Source organism: Chiroxiphia lanceolata, chromosome 2, assembly GCF_009829145.1.
Source record: "Chiroxiphia lanceolata isolate bChiLan1 chromosome 2, bChiLan1.pri, whole genome shotgun sequence".
NCBI classification, from domain to species: Eukaryota; Metazoa; Chordata; class Aves; order Passeriformes; family Pipridae; genus Chiroxiphia; species Chiroxiphia lanceolata.
This window is the reverse complement of record NC_045638.1, coordinates 96,026,084-96,043,451: the sequence shown is the minus strand read 5'-3', so window position 1 is coordinate 96,043,451 and position 17,368 is coordinate 96,026,084. Positions and strand designations below refer to the sequence as shown.

At 39.6% G+C, this 17,368-nt stretch overlaps 1 protein-coding gene across 1 annotated transcript in view; it reads right to left on the bottom strand.

Moving 5' to 3' along the window:
• Positions 1 to 17,368, bottom strand: part of LSAMP (limbic system associated membrane protein) — a 1,004,346-nt gene that overhangs the window by 545,595 nt on the left and 441,383 nt on the right. The window lies entirely within an intron of this gene.

Below are 17,368 nucleotides of genomic sequence, written 5' to 3'. Positions count from 1 at the left end.
GGGTGCAAAGCCCAGACTTCTAAACCCTGCTGGATCTGTGCTGGCTCTGCATGACCAAGTGAGCTACTGACCTGCCCTCCTTCTCAAGTGAGGCTTGGTTCCTACGAGAAAGATTGGGACCAAGCAGTCCACTGCCTTGCTTAGGAAAAGCTATTTAATGAGAATTTGGGCCTTTTTTTCCTACATAAGGGTCCTGGGGCTAGGGATGCACCAAGTCCCCAGAACGGCCGGGCAGCAGTTAAATATGCAGTGGCATCTGGAGAGGGGGAGAGTCATTCGTAGATGAATTAAAATGAAGTGCCTAGAGAAAAAAGGATGATGAAAAGGGAAAAAGTCAACCAGATCAATCAAGGAAACAGGTATCTGGAAGAAGCTGTTATTGATCCAGCTGTTAAAGAAACCTCCTGAACCAGATTACCCAGCAGCCACAGACTCCTTTCTCCCCTAGATACTTGCTTCAGTTAATCAAGAAAAGAGGTGACATGAGACAAAGAAATAAAACCCAGTTGTTCCAGGCTGAGGTTTTGTTCCTTTAGAAATCCTCAAGAGGATGAAACAGTTGAACCTAAAATGATACAGTCAGAGCAGAACAGATGATACAAGAATTAATTAAGTATCTGTGGAAATCTTATGAAAAAGGGAAGCAAGCTTTCTCTGCCTTTGGATCTTTACTTGTGTCAAGATTTTTAGGAAGTATGGAATTAGCAAGGGAATATTTTCATGCTGTGAACCATACTGTGAGCAGTCTTAAAAAGTTGTCATGGGATGCTGAATTTAACTTTTTCTCTATTCATCCTAATACAGTTTCTTCTACCTTTTTTGTTCGTTTGTTTGTTTGGCTTTGTATTGTTTGTTACTCTCTTTTCTTGTCTTTGAGAGTTCCAGATTCTCAAGTACTCTTGAGTGTCACTCCCTTTTCTATTCCAGATTTATTCCATTTGTGTACAGCTAGAAGATGCACCTGGTGTCAAGGAAGCAGTAGATGATGACTTGGATTTCTCATTGTTCTTTAAATGTCAAGCCTTGCACTTCAGAAGCAAATTCTTTAGAAAACTTTATTTGTGCATCCTGAGTCACTTTAGTTCTTTAAATGATAAAGTTATACATCCTCAACTTTGTCACCAGAACCGTCTTTATAGGAAAGGGTAATAAGAAGAATTAATGAAGAAATGCCGTCACTCCAGTAAATGCAGAGTACATAAGAGCAACAGAATTGGGATGCTGCAACAACAGTTCACGTGAAGAGACTGAAAGTAATATCTTGCAATCAAGCACCCATCAGAAACTTAGATTACAAGCCCCCCACATTATTCCCTGCTTAACGACATAATAAGGCTAAGAGAAAGGGATGATAATTATATTTAATCAAAATTCTTCATAAATGCCACCACAAAAACCTGATCTTGCTTCCAGTTCAAAGACATCCTGTATGCCTGTGTTTGCTGCTGTCATGCTGACACAGGATTTCTTGATTTCCTGGTCAAGCTCATAAGAAGTGCCACCAGATTGATTTCTAAAGGAGTGGGTGACAGAAGCAGCATATAGCAGTAACCTCCTAAGAAAGTCAGCTTTGAAAAATCTAAATACAAGAATCAGTGGTCAGAGTTCAAAATCAAAGCCTCCCCATTCTGATGTTTTTACCTGCCTCTCTGAAGAATGGGAGAATCTGGGAATAAAAGTTTCAGGCTCTATGTAACTCCTGGCAAGTCAGGAATAGAGGTTTGATATGGTAAAGAATCAAAATATGTGTTTTCCATTTCTCTAGCCACTTCCCATTTAAACACGTGGTCCTCTCTGTTTCTCTAATTAAGTTTAGGAGATGCTCTTTCTTAGATCACTGTTGTGCACGAAAGAAAAGGGTAAATAACAGATGAGTTTTGCCTGACCGAAGGAAACTAGACAAAGAACAGCAGAAGAAAGACTGAAAAGGTTACCAAAGGGTATTTGGCACACTGTTCCACAGGACGCTTACAGCCTTTTCTGTCCTGGTTATGAATTATTACCCCATGTGCAGTGCTTATCACAATCCTCGAAATCACCCTTCCTCCAGAGAACTGAAAGGGATATGCCATCCCTTCCATGTGCAGTACACAAGCACAGATGGAACACTGGGCAGAACTGCTGTGAAAATATTCAGAATTAACTCAAATCCATCCACACCTCCTTTTTTTGTCTTCCATCCCTACACCTAAGCCCAGCTGTTCCTGCAGCACCTTCAGTTTTGTACACTAATCAAGCAGCTTGCAGAGCCCTGACACCTGTACCTGCTTACTCACCGCTAAGCCCATCAGCCCACAACCTGTAGGTATTAATACATAACCCATGTGCCAAGCTTGAATCTGCATGTGAAGATGATGAAATCTAAGATGCGTTTGAACTATGGCTTTAAAGAGATGATGGTAATTCTTCAGCTGCATCCTACATTTGCAGTGGTTCCCATTTATTGTGTGCATGTTCCCTTGTACATGCTGAGGCCTAGGCACATGAGAAAGCAATACAAGAACCAACACCAAAACACAGGGATGCCAGGATGTGAAGCAAGCTTATGAATGTCCCAGTTCTGCATAATGTATCTTGCACCTATCCCCAAAAAACCCACTTGTGTTACAGTGGGCAGCACTGAAGAACATTTCAAGAGACTTTCTAATATGGACATATACATTCATGCAGCCTTTTTTTTTAAAAAAGCAAGATTTTGGTAGCAGGTTTGGGTTTTTTTTTTTGAGTATGATAATTTAATTCTCCATCCTCTGTTGGTATATGTACCAACACTGGAAATGATTGGGAATGCTGTCAACCAGGCATGATGTAAGTTGGCAGAGTTAGGTATGGGAAAAAGGAGGAAGGAGATGGATCTGCCAATCCAGGCAAAGGTCATCCTAGCTTTTAAACAGTGATATGCTCGAGTAAATAACAGGAGGCCTTTGCAAGGTTTCTGGATGTGTGTGTACAAAGGATAAACCTAGAATCATAGGAAGTAACAGAGGACAAAGCCAGTAGTGTTGAGTATGGAGAGCCTAGGACTGGAAGAAGGAGTGCAGCAAGGCATAAGGAGTTTTTTCTACACTAGAAAACACTTGACTATGGAAAGCTCATCTTCCTTATTGACATAAACCCCCAGTGAACAATTTACTGCAACTAAAATAAACACATAGGAAAACAGAAAACAAATAAAATAAAAATTTCAGCAAACCTATCCTGTAGTGCCATTTTAGAGCAAGTAAGTGCTCTGAACGCTATCACTTAATGCTCTTTAAACAGCAGTTTAGAGAAAATAAGATTAATATGTTTATGAAAATAAACGTGTCCTGCTGGTGCAAATCTCCACTAACACCTTCAAGGTCAATAGACTTCCTTTACTTATACCAATGAAATACTGAGGAATGAGGCCCATGTTCTCTGCCAGAAAGGGTTGCACTTACGTTCTTAGAAAATTGAAAACAGAAAATAGCCAAGAAACAGCAAGGACTGGAAGAGAAGGAAGCACTGGAGCTTGAGAAAAGAGAGCTGGGAACGAAAGCTAGATTCCAGGAAACATGATCAGTACAAGCTGAAGAGAAGAAGAAAGTGGAAACTGAAAAGCGAGGGAAAACTGAAAGGTCAGAAAGGAATGTAGGAGTCATCAAGTAGTGGATAAGTTGGATAGCAAAGCAGCAAGGGTCATGACAGGCTGAGACAGTCTGCAAAGATGGGCATCAACTACAGCAGATCACATAGACTTGGACTGAGATGTCAAAGGGAGAGAGCACAGCCCTTGAGTGAAGATAAGGTCAAGTAAGTGACCACTGCAGCAAACGAAGGATTCAGCTGAAAACTGAAGGTCAAATGAGGACTTGAGGGAAAGAAGATGAGTGACAGAAGAGAAGGATGAAGTTGGCAAGGAAGAGATGAAGCCTTGAAAGCACTGAGATATAATAATGGCAAGGCAGCATGATGCTGTCTTGGACATTCAGAAGAGAGGACACAAGCTTCACAGTAACACAGGAAATCCAGAGCAGAAAATTTAAGTGATCTCTGCCTTCTCTGGGGTCTCCTGTTTCATCGCTTCCATTTTAAATGACATAAAAATAGTTTTAATAACAAGAGAAACACTTAAAAATTAAGAAACGCTTGTTCCAGTTAATGTGTCTGAACAGTGTGAGCGTGCACTCACACACACATGCTAAAATCACCCAAAAAAAGTTTCCCCCAGGGAGGTCGTTATTATGCAAAAATTACTCTAATTAGGTCATGAATATATTAGTCCGTATTGAGTGCCAACAACAGCGGGGAGAAAAAGAGAGAGAGAATTGGAAATGTGACATGCATACACTCCCAGTGTGGTTAGGGGGACTGGATTCCAAAATGCCATTACGAGATAAAAAGGTCACCCTGTAGGGAGGTAATTGGTACAGCACTCAAGCAGTTGATTAAAGGGACCTTTGCTTTTGGAGGCGGGAGGAGGAGCAGAGGGTTAATGTTGGATCTCCCCTGACAAAGTATATGATCTTGATCAAACATCTACTTTTAGGACAATCACAAAGAAAAAGGAAGAGGCTGTCATCTTTGACATCCCATTGAAGCAGATGCATTTGTTTAATAACACCTTGACTTGCAAGATTTAAGAGAACGTTAGAGGAAGAGGGTATTTTCCCTCCTGCAGGTTACTCTCTATTCAAACATGTGAGCCTCCGTTTTCCTAGTTCCCATCACACCTACTGTTCAGACACTACCCACGTTGCATTAATAAGAAGTAAATGCTTTTAATGAGTCAGTAATGGCTGGGGGAGCAGCACAGGGGAAAGCTGCTTCTTTGCTCTCTTCACCAAATGTTGACAGGTTCTGTGGCTTGGCAGGCAAGAGAGAGCAGCAGAAGGGCTCAGAAACACCAGTCGCACACACTCCCCAAAGAGAAATATAAGGAAGCTGATTTAGAATTATCGTAAACAACCCTTAGGAGCTATGTTAAACAAGATGCCATTTAAGCTCTTGAAATTATTGGTGACACATGTAAAAGACTCGCTCTTGTGTTTGCAGAAACACATGGTCTGGCCCCACATTTGGGGTTAAGACCATAGATTGTACACCACGAGCAGGCAGGGAAAAAAAGGAGGAAAATCAGGCAGAAGCACAGGTAGCACTGCTCCTGGGAGAGAGGACAACAACAGCATTGAGTAGGATGCACTAATTTTCAAGTTGGCTTGTGAATCAGTTCAGTTTTATAGCCTCTTCTGTCTCCCCAGTCTGAAGTCCTGCTCACACTGTCCAACTGAGTTTTGTTCCAGTTTTGATGCTGAGGGCCACTGGCCTTCCCCCCTGCTTAGAACGAGGAGCAATTACATGTTATACTGAGTGCACAGGCATTTCCAAATACCACCACCTACAGGGCTGAGCCTCTGGTAGCAGAAATGGAGAAATATCTGGCATAGAAGGCCACTTGGACCAGCTTAGCATGGACCATTCTACCCTGCCAGCAATGCCTGGGTAAAATTTAGAAACTGATTCTGATGTAGTTTTGGCTGTGAAAAACAGATTTTAAATCACACAGTACAGGCTTGAGCTTTAAGGTGCTGCTTAAAGATGTTATGCTTTAAATGTCACTGGTTTAAGTCCCCCTTTTAGTGTACAACTGACTAAGGAGATAACTAAGTTTGACTTACTTCCTTCATCACCCAGGAAAAGCAGCATATACTGAAAATAGCCTCATAATTAGCAGGTTTTCTTTAGTACCCAAAGAAGAATTTTTCATCTACACTTTGACTACAGCTGGATAATACTCCCATCCAGTGAGAAATATTGACATTTCAACATTTATTTTGGTTCCACAGCAAACTGAAAAGTTGAAATTAAACATGTATTGAACTGAGTCAAAATAGAACATTTGGCTCACTTCTATAAAATTAAGTTTTATGATTTAGATTGAATTGACAATAAAATGAAGTCTTTCATATTTTGATTTCCCAAAAGAAGGATTCAATTTTCTGAAAAATCTTTTCCCAGAAAATCATTCCCATGGAACATCCACAACCACCTGTAATTTTCAATGATACGGAAAATAGCCACTGCAACTCCATACAATATAGTACTGATCACTGGAGTCCATATAACCCTTAAAAATGCATGCATTATGACTAAAATACTAGTTAAAAAACGAGAAAAAGAAACCCCTCCCCCCTCATTCTCTAGACTCTCCCGATACCTAGGACCAGAACTTAAAAATTTAAATTAAAACTTTAAAACACTATAAAGTTCTGCAAATAGAATGGGTCATCAAAAGCAAGATTTTTAAGATACAATGCCCAGTCACTGCTAAAGCGTTAGTTTCTTCTTTAAACATATTTTTTTTAATTTTCCCTTGAAGAGTTCAAGAGTAAAAAAATGCTGAGAGTGATTTTACAATGGAATATGAAATGCCTTTTAATTTCTCTCAAAATCAATACAGACAAGCTGTAAATTTAGGTTACTTTGAAAGAAAAAAAGGAAAACATGGGACATGCATCACTACATCTCTGTGAGACATTTTATCATATGCTTCAATTACTATACAAAATCCTAGATGCTTTTATAACTTACATACCTATCACAGTATTATTTCTGCTTTCCAAAATCTTATTTATATGTTGCTTTAGAAAATCCTTACGAGGGAAAGATCATTAGTATCACCCTATATAGGCAGGAAACACAGAAACAGACTTGCATTATAGCCACATTGAAAGTCTGTGGCCAAGAAAGCAATTGAGTCCTTTTTTCTGTTTGTCTCTTTCCCCTGAGAATAGAAATTAGGAAAAAATTCAGGCAGAAGGCATATTCTCAACCCTTTGGAATGGAGATTTCCCCCACAGCTGCTACCTGCTCCTTTACCATCTCTGCAGAGACTTCAATCAACCTCCACTTTTTGCATCTGCAAGCCAGAAGCACTTTGTAGGAAATGGAGAGTATGCAAGCAGGCACAAAATCTCTGAACATAGATACAGGTGCTGTGAAGATGCTGACAGCGTTTCAGGGATGAGGGACAGGCAGAAGGCCAAAGTCATGTATGGCAAAAGCAGAAGGAATGACATTGGCTCCTTTCCATGTGCTTACTTGGTTACTTACCTGTCGACCTCTGAAGGAGCTGGGGTGGGGAGTGGGGCAAATTCTATTAAAACATACGTATCAATTTAGACACTTCTAGTCTTTGCTTCAAACTTGCTTTGTAGTAAATGTTTAATGCAGCAGTTGTTAAAATATTTGGCAAGCTATTTTTCTAACTGAGAAGCTGGCCATACCATCCATCACTAGCAACCACTTCCATTTGAACGAGAATCTGAATCTATACCATCCTGCTGTACCTGTGCCAAGAGCTGTATGCAGACCACAGGAGAGATAGAGGAAGAGTCCTCTGTGTCTCTTTGATGAGAGAAACAAATCTATCTGAAGGGAAAATTCTTTGCTGCTTATGCATGATCTGGTGCCTTGTGTTCCAAAGAGTACTCAGCACCTTGCAGTATCTTCTCTGTGTAGTGCCAAACAAAATCCTGGACACATGGGCACACCGGAACAAGCATCTCTAATCCAGTCAGCAGAAAGGACAGGTAAGCCTGGAAACTTCCATGTGGAAGTTTTCCATCTGGAAAATACATCCATGTGGTGCAGTTCATGCAAATCCCAATGCAATAGCTGTTCACACTTGTACTGCAGAGCACTGATTTCTCCAAGTCCTTACAAAAACCAGGACAAATAATGATCCCTCTCTCCTGGACCACTGAGGCAGGATGAAGAACTCCTACTATGTTCAGCACCCCTGTATTGCTTTCTTAAAAAGTAGTTGTTTCATAAACAAGGCAGGCCTGTGGACCACTTGACTGTATGGGACTGCTACCTCGTGCCTTGTGTTACCTTGTCTATGAAGCTGTCTGTCTGCTCTATCGTTTGTGGATTCCTGACTTAGGCTAGATAGATGGCTCTGAGGCAGTGAATAGTTTTTGTTCTGCCCATTTAAGCTATTGCAAGCACTAATAGTGACAGCTTTTGAAAGCACACATACAAGGGAGCATTTGTTCTCTATTAACAATGTTGTTAGAAGTCTTCCTGTGATGTGCTATTCCCCACCACCTGGGATTTCATATTACTGACATGTAATTCACATAATTAAAGTATAAGAAGAACATAGATGCTGGAACTATATTGAATATCCCAGGAGCTGACATTTTGGACCGAAATAATTAAAATTGGCAGGTTTTCTACAAAGATCTAATAAGCATATTCCATGCTAATTCCAAGCTAATAACTGAAAGACCTGTCCCCTTCCCAGCAGTGAAACTCTAAATTGATGTTACCCTGTCTTTTTCCATCAATAACTGCAGAGTATTAAACTGCTAGAATGTTTCTACTGCTCATTTGCAGCTGCAGAGGCTTTTGCAACTTGCCTGCACGGGTGCTACACTTGATACTTTGCCTCCAGCTCTCTGATGCAGAGATGTCTGATAACTTGTGGGACATAGTCAACCTGTGATAAAATCCATAACCTAGGTGAAACAGCTACAGTGCAGCACGCTTGTACAGTTCTTTTATGCACAGCATTCTGAACAGCTTTCCAGAGTTTAAAAATAAAACACAACCTCAGAAGAGTAGTAAATAATAAATGACTATAGAAGAGGAAAGTAAAAGTGGTACAAGCAGGAAAGAGTCAGAGGCATAATCTGAGATAAGACCTGAAATGAGACTGTAAATCGACAAGTGAGAAAAGTTTAAAATGGTTAATCTAGGTAAGATTGGGAGTGGATTTACGGTGGGCAGAGAGCTAAAGGGCCAAACTCCCTGATCCTACACTGGCTAGTGCTGCAAGAGCACAGTACAGCCTCCTACACAAGGGGCTGCCACTCCCCTGACTGTTTTCTGAAAAGTGAAAAGCTCTAGATGAAATAGTAAGTGGCATTTCACTGGCACCAGCCTCAAAGCTCTGTATTTTGTGCACTCATGGGCACTTTAAAAAAAAGCTACACATGCAGAAAAGTATATTAAAAAAACCCACAAGAAACCACATACAAAGATTTTCTCCAACAGCTTTCAACTCTTTGCTTGTATCTGATACTCCTTAGTTATCCCTTTACATGCTTAATGAAATGATATTTCACCACAAAAGTCAAAACAGATATAGATCATTAGTATTCTTCTGCAAGAACTGGGATCCAACATCATAAGTAGTGTTAGAGAAAAACTTGGGGTGAAATGTAATTTCCAACCTATTAATCTAATTCTGTAAATATACAACCAAAAACTGCCCACCAGGCTCATGAGTTGTATTTCTACTGCTGATTTCATCCAGCCTATATATCTAGAAGTTAACAGGAACTCCAAAATCTGATTAAGTTATGCCCTCAGGACACTCTACCTCCAAAGTCTTTCTTCCACTAGATAGATGCACATTTAGCCCACTTCCTCCATTAAAAAAAATCTTAATAACATTTCCACCCCAGGCCTGAAGCTAACAAAAAAGTTCTACTAGTAATGCCCTGAGAGCACATCCATCTTGTATAAATAATGAGGGTTAGAATACTTTTGAGGATCAAGATCACACTGGATCAACATACCATGTTTTCCTCTAGTTTGCAATGGGGAGCAATATGCTTCAGAATCACAGTATTCACCATTTTCAGAAATTATCACATATGCTATTTCCAGCAAACATTTATTTGACCTGTGCAAACACTTATTTAGCTGTAGCATCCTCACATAAGTTTTCAATGGGAACAAGTTCTTTTTTTCTGCAAATCTACACCTCTCTTGATCGAGGACAAATTTTTCCTGTGCTGTCAACCTGGTCTCTTGTAGTACACAGGCCTCCATTTCTGATGCTTTGGTAGTTTCCTCAGTATCACTGTTCATTTGAGGAATAGTAAAAAGTATCTTTGACCTCTCACAGAGTTTTCAATCCCTAAATGACCTTCGTGTATAATTTTAATAATTTTTCCCAGTAACACGTTTCAGATCGTCATCCTGGTGCCCTTAAATAGAATCCTTTACAGTATTGAGAACTTCTCCTTAATCCTAAAAGGGACAGCAGCACATAAACTTCTGGCCAATAGGTTCACTGATTTTCTAAAAGGTCTATTCCTTAATTACGTAATCAGGACAGCTCTGTATTTTCTTTATATTACTAATGTCGTTGGGATTTTTTTTTTAATACGATTGGCACATCCTTGGTTGCTTGCATGCTTTCCTCTAAATCTTCCTTACAAATGCTCAAGAGTATAACTGCAGCCACCAGACCTCTTCCTCTACTATTCAGTTTGTAAATCACACATGTGCAGTTGAACAGAAAAAATAATCCTTCTATGCCTGGCAGGCATCTGCCCAGTGCTTCCTGAAAACTGCAACAAATGGCTTGCAGTCATGTTCAGCTAATATAGGTCTCCAAAAAATACATCCTGGAAATTTTTCATCACCATGAGCTAAGCTAGGACATCTTTCTCAACTTGTATATACTGAGATTCAGCTTTTGCTGCAGCTATGACACATAACTCACTGGCCTCCAGTTTTGAACACATTATATAGATTAATGCTCTAGTACCTGCTCTGGTAGCTTCATGTTTAACATTACCTACCTACAAGGTCTGTTAAGACCTTGGTCTTAGCTGTCATTTATTTCTCTAACTCTTTATGAGAACATGTATCCTATCTCTACTGGGTGTCTTTAGATGAATCTAATCTCAGGCTGTTGATCAGGACAGCCATACAAAGCCATGTGCTCACCAAACTGTACGTTCCTCTCAGTTCCTTAGGGTAGACATGTTATTGACAGCTGGAATCTTCTTCAGATCTGTCTGTACAATTCCCCAGTTACTGTCTGTCCCAAGGAATTTACATACTCCCTTGCTATGGCAAGCATCCTTATTAGCTTCTCCAACATCATCCCAAAATACAGTTTCTCAGTAGATGCCAAACACAACAAAAATTGGTGCTATTTCTTCAAACTGCCAAGGAGATGGTTCATGGCATATACACACTTTCTTTTCTCAAGAGTACAAGCCAGAATTTTGCTGATGCCTTAATTATAGACAGATACTTGGAATTACTCAGTAGCTCTTGTGAAGTAGTGGAGCTTTTTACTCTTTGCATATTGCTTTAATCATGTGGGCCCTAGACACAGGTGTAGGGAGCCATCTGCCACTCTGTTGATTCTTCCAGTTCCTGAGTGACTCCTAGAGCCTCTTTATAGCTGCTCTTTAAGGAAAAGAAACTCTTCTCAAAGGAGGGGCAAGAGCTACATGCCTTTGCCACCCCCATCCTTGGGGTCCTGCATCAATTCCAAAGGGACATTCATAAGTTTATCTTTAATTAATTTCCCTCCAATAGATCCATCCCCTTGATGCAACCAATAGCCTGACAAAGCTTCACTCAACAGTGGTGAGCTTTCCTCTATTCCTATGAGACATTTTATCTTTTCCTCACTGTTATTGACTCAGTAAGGATTGGGATCCCTATATTTTAAGTATTGGTTGAGCCCATTAATTTCTCCTGTCTCTTCTTGTGTGTCTCAGCTCAGTATGGAGTCCGTGTAATCAAAGGAAAGGTACAGAACAATTTTGTAGTGAAAGAAAAATTCTGTGGAAACAAAATAGAGTTCATAGCTTGACAGTGAGAGGTACATAGCATCAAACATATCATTTATACATGCTATATAGCTAAAGTCTCCTGAATTATCCCCAACAAGTACAGTTATTATAAGATTTTCAAAAGAATTCTTAATTTATAAACTGATTGCAGAAGCTTGGCAAAATTTTGGTTTCTGAGGGGATGAGAACACAGCCAAGCCATCAACTGAGTCTTTTCCCATATTACAGGCTTTGTACTTTGTTGAGCTGAATGTCCCACTGGGCAACTATCTGCGAGTGCCTTTGGAAGCAGTATGTTTAATGGAAGTCTTGAAAACCAAAGAACCTGCATCCTGAAGCCATTCTTTAATCTGCTGCCATAATTATTTGTTAATACTCAACTGACAAACTGATGAGGGGAAAATGGAACAGGAGAGTTTCTCTCCCCTGAAGTGTCATCCTAGTAGCAAAGCCCATTATAGGCTGATCACAAACCCACCTCTCATCATCATACAAGCAAGTAAAAGCCCTTTATTCGTTTGTATGTCAAGGTTTAAGTCACATTGACAACTAGAATTTGTTCTCAAATTTTTCAGTACTTTAATCTCTTTTTGAGTTAAAAAATAAGAACAGCTTTTTTTCCCAAATTTTTATGAAGTGTCTGATGTTTCATTGTGTCCCTCTGTCAACCCAGTGAAATCACGTTATATCACAAAATCCAAAACTTAAGTAGATTTTACTGACTATCCTCCAGGCAGCTTCACTTATAATTTATTTCATTTATAATCCATGTAGAGTGCTTAAATACCACAGCGATAAGTGTTTTATACAGGCATATAGATAGACTTTGACATTGGATCATGAAACAGGCAGTCTTCAAGGGCAGCAATTGTAGAATCTCTAAGAAATTGCCATTGTTCAGGAAACAAGACATGATTGTCCATCATCATAGCTGGTAGAGAAAATAAAAACTTGTGGAATAAATATATTCTGTGACAGCACCTGTCACTGGTGAATTCTTTTGTCTGCCACATCAAAGATAGTGGATGATATATGGAAGACAGTGGATTTCTGCTGACAGTTTTCCACAATTTCCAAGCCACAGATACTGTTTTTCAGCTCTCTCTATTCTGGTCAACACTTTAATTTAGTATTGATATTTAATTTGTTTCTTTATTAGTAATCTGGTGACCCTTCAATCCCACTAAGAACTTAACAAATTATGTCTTTACTTATTAATGGAAGAGGAAAAAGTAAATGTGAAACAAACTGGGAAAAAAACCCTTTTTTTTTTTATTTTATAGCTAGTTAAAGTTGCTAAGAGATGCAAGTACCTCCTGTTCCCTTTGTTTACAAGCAGCAAGAAGACTTGAAGTAAACAATTTAAAGTGCCATAAATTTTATACTACCCACAGTATAAGCACTACATTATGCCAAGGAAAAAGAAATACGAATTTCATCTCTGCATAGAGAATATAGCCATTGCTCACAACAAATGCTCTAATGCAATGTCAAAACATCAGTAAATAATGACAAAAATAAAACTGGAGAGACTCAAACCAATTCTTAGAGTTTTCTTGAAAAAAAGAAAGGAGGAAAGAAGGGAGGAAAGAAAGAAGATATGGAAATATTGGTTTCTGTGTTCATTTTTTATGCAGCTTGTGAGACTTAAGACCTGAAATGTGCACTTTCATTTCTGGCAAGTGTGTTTCTAACCCTTCAGTCTTTCAAAAGAAAAAGTGAACAAAGTGCCAGCCAACCCAGTTAAGTTCTTCGGACCATCTGTTTTGCTATTTCCAAAAATAACAAACATCTCTAATCTGAAAGCTACGGTAACTAAGAAAGTTATCTATGATGATTTAAATGCCCATTTTACCAACTATTTCACTGTTGCGTTACTTTAGTGGTATCAGCTTCTTTTGTGGTTCCAGATCATCTGTTCAAAAATAGCACAGCAAAATAAACATTAGGAAAGGTGCTGCCCATAATACATCTAATTCATTAAAAATCTCATTTAAATGAAGCTGAAGCATAGCTTCCTCTCTGTCAAAACAGATTTTCACAACACGAATGGACCAGGACTGAGTCCTAGACAACCTGCAACTGCTGTACAGAGACACTGCTACTTCTGCTTTGAAAGGTTCATTTTTCCAGAATAGCAGACCTTTGGTTTGATGGCCCTTTTATATGTTGTCAACTTCAGCTTAAAAGGGTTTTGATTTTGTTTTTCTTTATCTCAAAGTCAAAAATTCAACAGACAGAATGACAGAAATGCTCATTGGAAGGGAACCCTGGGGGTCATTAAGTCTAATCTCCCGCTCAAAACTAGATCAACTCAGATTTGTCCAGTAGATTTGTCCAGTTTTTAAAATCTCTGAGTACAGAGATATTGCAACAATCTGGGTACCTTTTCTTATGGAATACTTCCCTCCCAGGGATAAAATTTTTCTTAAGCTCTCATCTGAACGTTGCAACTTGTGTTCACTGTGCATTTGTTGTGGTTTAATCCCAGACAGCATTTAAGTACCACACAGTCCCTTGCTCACTTTTCCCCTGTGGTGGGGAAGGAGAATCAGAAAGAAAAGGTAAACCTTGTGGGTTAAGATAAGAACCATTTAATAATTCAAACAAAATAAAATATAATACTAAAACTAGTAATACTAAAACTAATAATAAAAACTATAAGGAAAAGAAGAGGGGGGGAGAGAGAGAGAGAGAGAGAGAGAAATTAACACCAAGAGAAACACATGAAGCACAACACATTTGCTCACTGCCCACTGTCCAATACCAGCCTGTTCCCAAGCTGCAAGGGACTGCTCCTAGCCAACTCCCCCCAGTTTATGTACTGCGCATGATGTTCTAGGATATGGAATATCCTTTTGGTCAGTTTGGGTCACCTGTGTGTCCTCTTGCATCTGCTCACTGGCAAGAGCATGGGAAGCTGAAAAATCTCTGATTTTAAGTAAGCAGCACTCGGCAACAACTAAAACATCAGTGTGTTATCAACATTATTCTCTCACTAAATCCAAAACACAGCACTGTACCAGCTACTACAAAGAAAATTGACTGCATCCCAGTCAAAACCAGGATAGCCTTGCTTTATCATTTGTCATTCCTGGGAAGGCCCTGGCTCTGTTGTCTTTGCCACTCAAACTATTTGCTCTCTCTACTGCCTCCTTTTCACCAGACTAAATGAATAGAATTCCCTCAATTTTTCCTCATCATCCATGCTTTCTTGGTTTCTGAACATATTTGTTGCCCTCCACTGGACCTCCCTGGTTTCTCAATGCTTCTGTAGAACTAGGAAGCCTAAACTGGATGTAACATCCTGGATGCAGCCTCAGCATGGCTGCACAGAGGAAAATAAGAGTATCCCTTGGTCTGTTAACTACACTTCTTGAACTGGGCTACATGAAGATGATTGTCTTACTCTGCTGGCTCATACTCAGCTTTGTGTTTAGTACCTTAACCCCCAGTCCTTCCCCAATAGGTTGCAACTCAGAGAGACAGTTCCTGACTACAGATTATTCTGCCCCAGACCCAAATTTTTTCCTTGCTGAACTTAATGACATTACTGTAAGCCCAGTTCTCATGTTTCTCAGTGGAAGCTCTCAGTGGAAGCTCTGCCATCTCAGAAGCACACATTCATGTGCCAACTGCCCATCAAGGCATTACTTTCCAGTCAAAACCAGAAAATCCCTTCTATGTCATTAGGAGCCCAAGTGGTAGAGCAGTACAAAGTGGAAGGTAGATCAGACTACTGGAGAAAAAATCACTGACATGAAAAAAAGAAGGTAAGCCTAGACAAATACAGTTGTAGATGGACTACCCTTACAAAAGGTGAAGCAATCAGCAGCAGAACATTAGAAGCAATGCTTCCCTCCTCACTTTAATCATAGTATTTCCCTGTTATGAAGGGTTATCTGTGGAAGAGATGGGATGAACGTGGTGTTACATGACACCTGAACCCCTTTGCTCTACCATCTCCTCTCTCGGAAAGGGCTGTCACTCAGAATATGAAATATATTTACAAATTAATTAACTTTGGCCAGTGACTGAAGAATTAGATTCCCACTAACAGAGATTCTGTCTGAGTGATAAATACACAGAACACTGGTGGAATAAAATACTGGCCCTTCTTGACTCCCAAATCTGTATGCTCAGCAATCACACCACCTCTCCCCTTCATCAGTCTTTTTTTCCTACACTGTCAACCCTTCTTTTCTCAAAGCCAATAGAATTTGCTTTAGTAGATGAAGGTACATGTGTACTGAAGAGAGTATTTGATCTCTGAAAACAACTCATCAACTCATTAAATACAAACCCATTACACAGAGAGCTGTGAAAGGTAAAGCGGAGTTGGTGGTGAGGACACGACATTAGCTGAGAATAAGATGGAAGTCTCTGATGAGTAAAATAGTTCCTGATTTTAGCACCTGAAGCAGGGAAAAACCTGCACAGAAGAGTTCATGGTGCAAGCTGTATATTATGTTGGTTGGAAGTTTCATTTTGTTCTATCTCATATAAAACACAAGCTGTTTGTCGTAGGGACTGTCTGCACAGACAGGAAGACGTTACAGAATACAGGCTTGCACACAACAGTGTGGGTAGAACAGGTGACTGTTCTGATGGTGGTAACGAATCTGAAAATAAATTATGGGTGTGATGCAGTGTTCACAGAGCAAGGGCTAACCATTTATTCCTGGAAACAAACAGTGCTGCAGAACTCAGACAGTCTCAGCAGAAAGGTAGAGGGGAGATCGTGGCCCAGTTCTTAGTCAGTCATGCAATAATGCTTCAGGTGGCAAGCAATGCAAAAACAGGCCTTCATCATACTGCTTCTTTTGCATGCTCCCTCTCTGGAGTGGGAAGCCTTAATGAGCTTAATTCTACTATGTAAGTCATTTAAGCAGCAAAGCAGCGGCCCAGACAATTTAAGCTATCATCAATTCATTTAGAGCAGCCCTTACAGATTAGTGACACTTCAAGGATATAGCAGATTACAAATAAAATAAGCTGTACTTGCCTCAAAGACCAAAATAAAATAAAGAAAAATCCAAATTCATTCATCAACAAGAATGTTCATTACTTAATGGAACAAAATTCATCTTCCAAATCTTCAAATGTTGGTCCAACAGCACATGTGATGCTTGTGAGGCTTTACTTGTATCAGCTACAGAAATAATAAATTTTGAGATTTTTTTTGCAAGAGTTGTGGTTATTTACCATAATGTCCTTACTAGACCTAAATATCAATGATTAGGTTTTTCTCTCTGTGAAATGTCTCCATGATTTGAAACAGTAACAATTATTTTTCTTTATTTCTTGTTCTATATTGTCAGCAGAAGTCAAGATGTCTTATGAGATAGCTGCTGTGTTCTACTTTAGAGCTACGTAATGAAACTTATCTAATATCTACACTTTCCTATATAGCGGAAGATATTTATGTGTTATTCTTTTTACATTTAGAAAGGTCATTCAAACAGAAGCTGGGTAGGCAGCAACTGACAAATAATAATGCTGCACTGGAAATGGGGTGGACCAAAGAAGTTGACCAAATGCCAATATTCAGCACACTGTAATGAGCGAGGCAGCACAGCGCAGTAGGTAAGGCTGACCTCAGAGATCCACAGCTGATTATAGTTACAAGATGTTATTCCTGGGGCATGAAGATTATAAAGACAAATCTCAGCAAATGTAGTTGCAGTTAGTCTCCCGTCGTCTATTCCTTCCTCTCTGCTGGTAACAACCAACTGTGTGGCAAGGGGTGAGTCCCACAATGCCACATGCTCTCCAGCAGTTATTGAAAATTC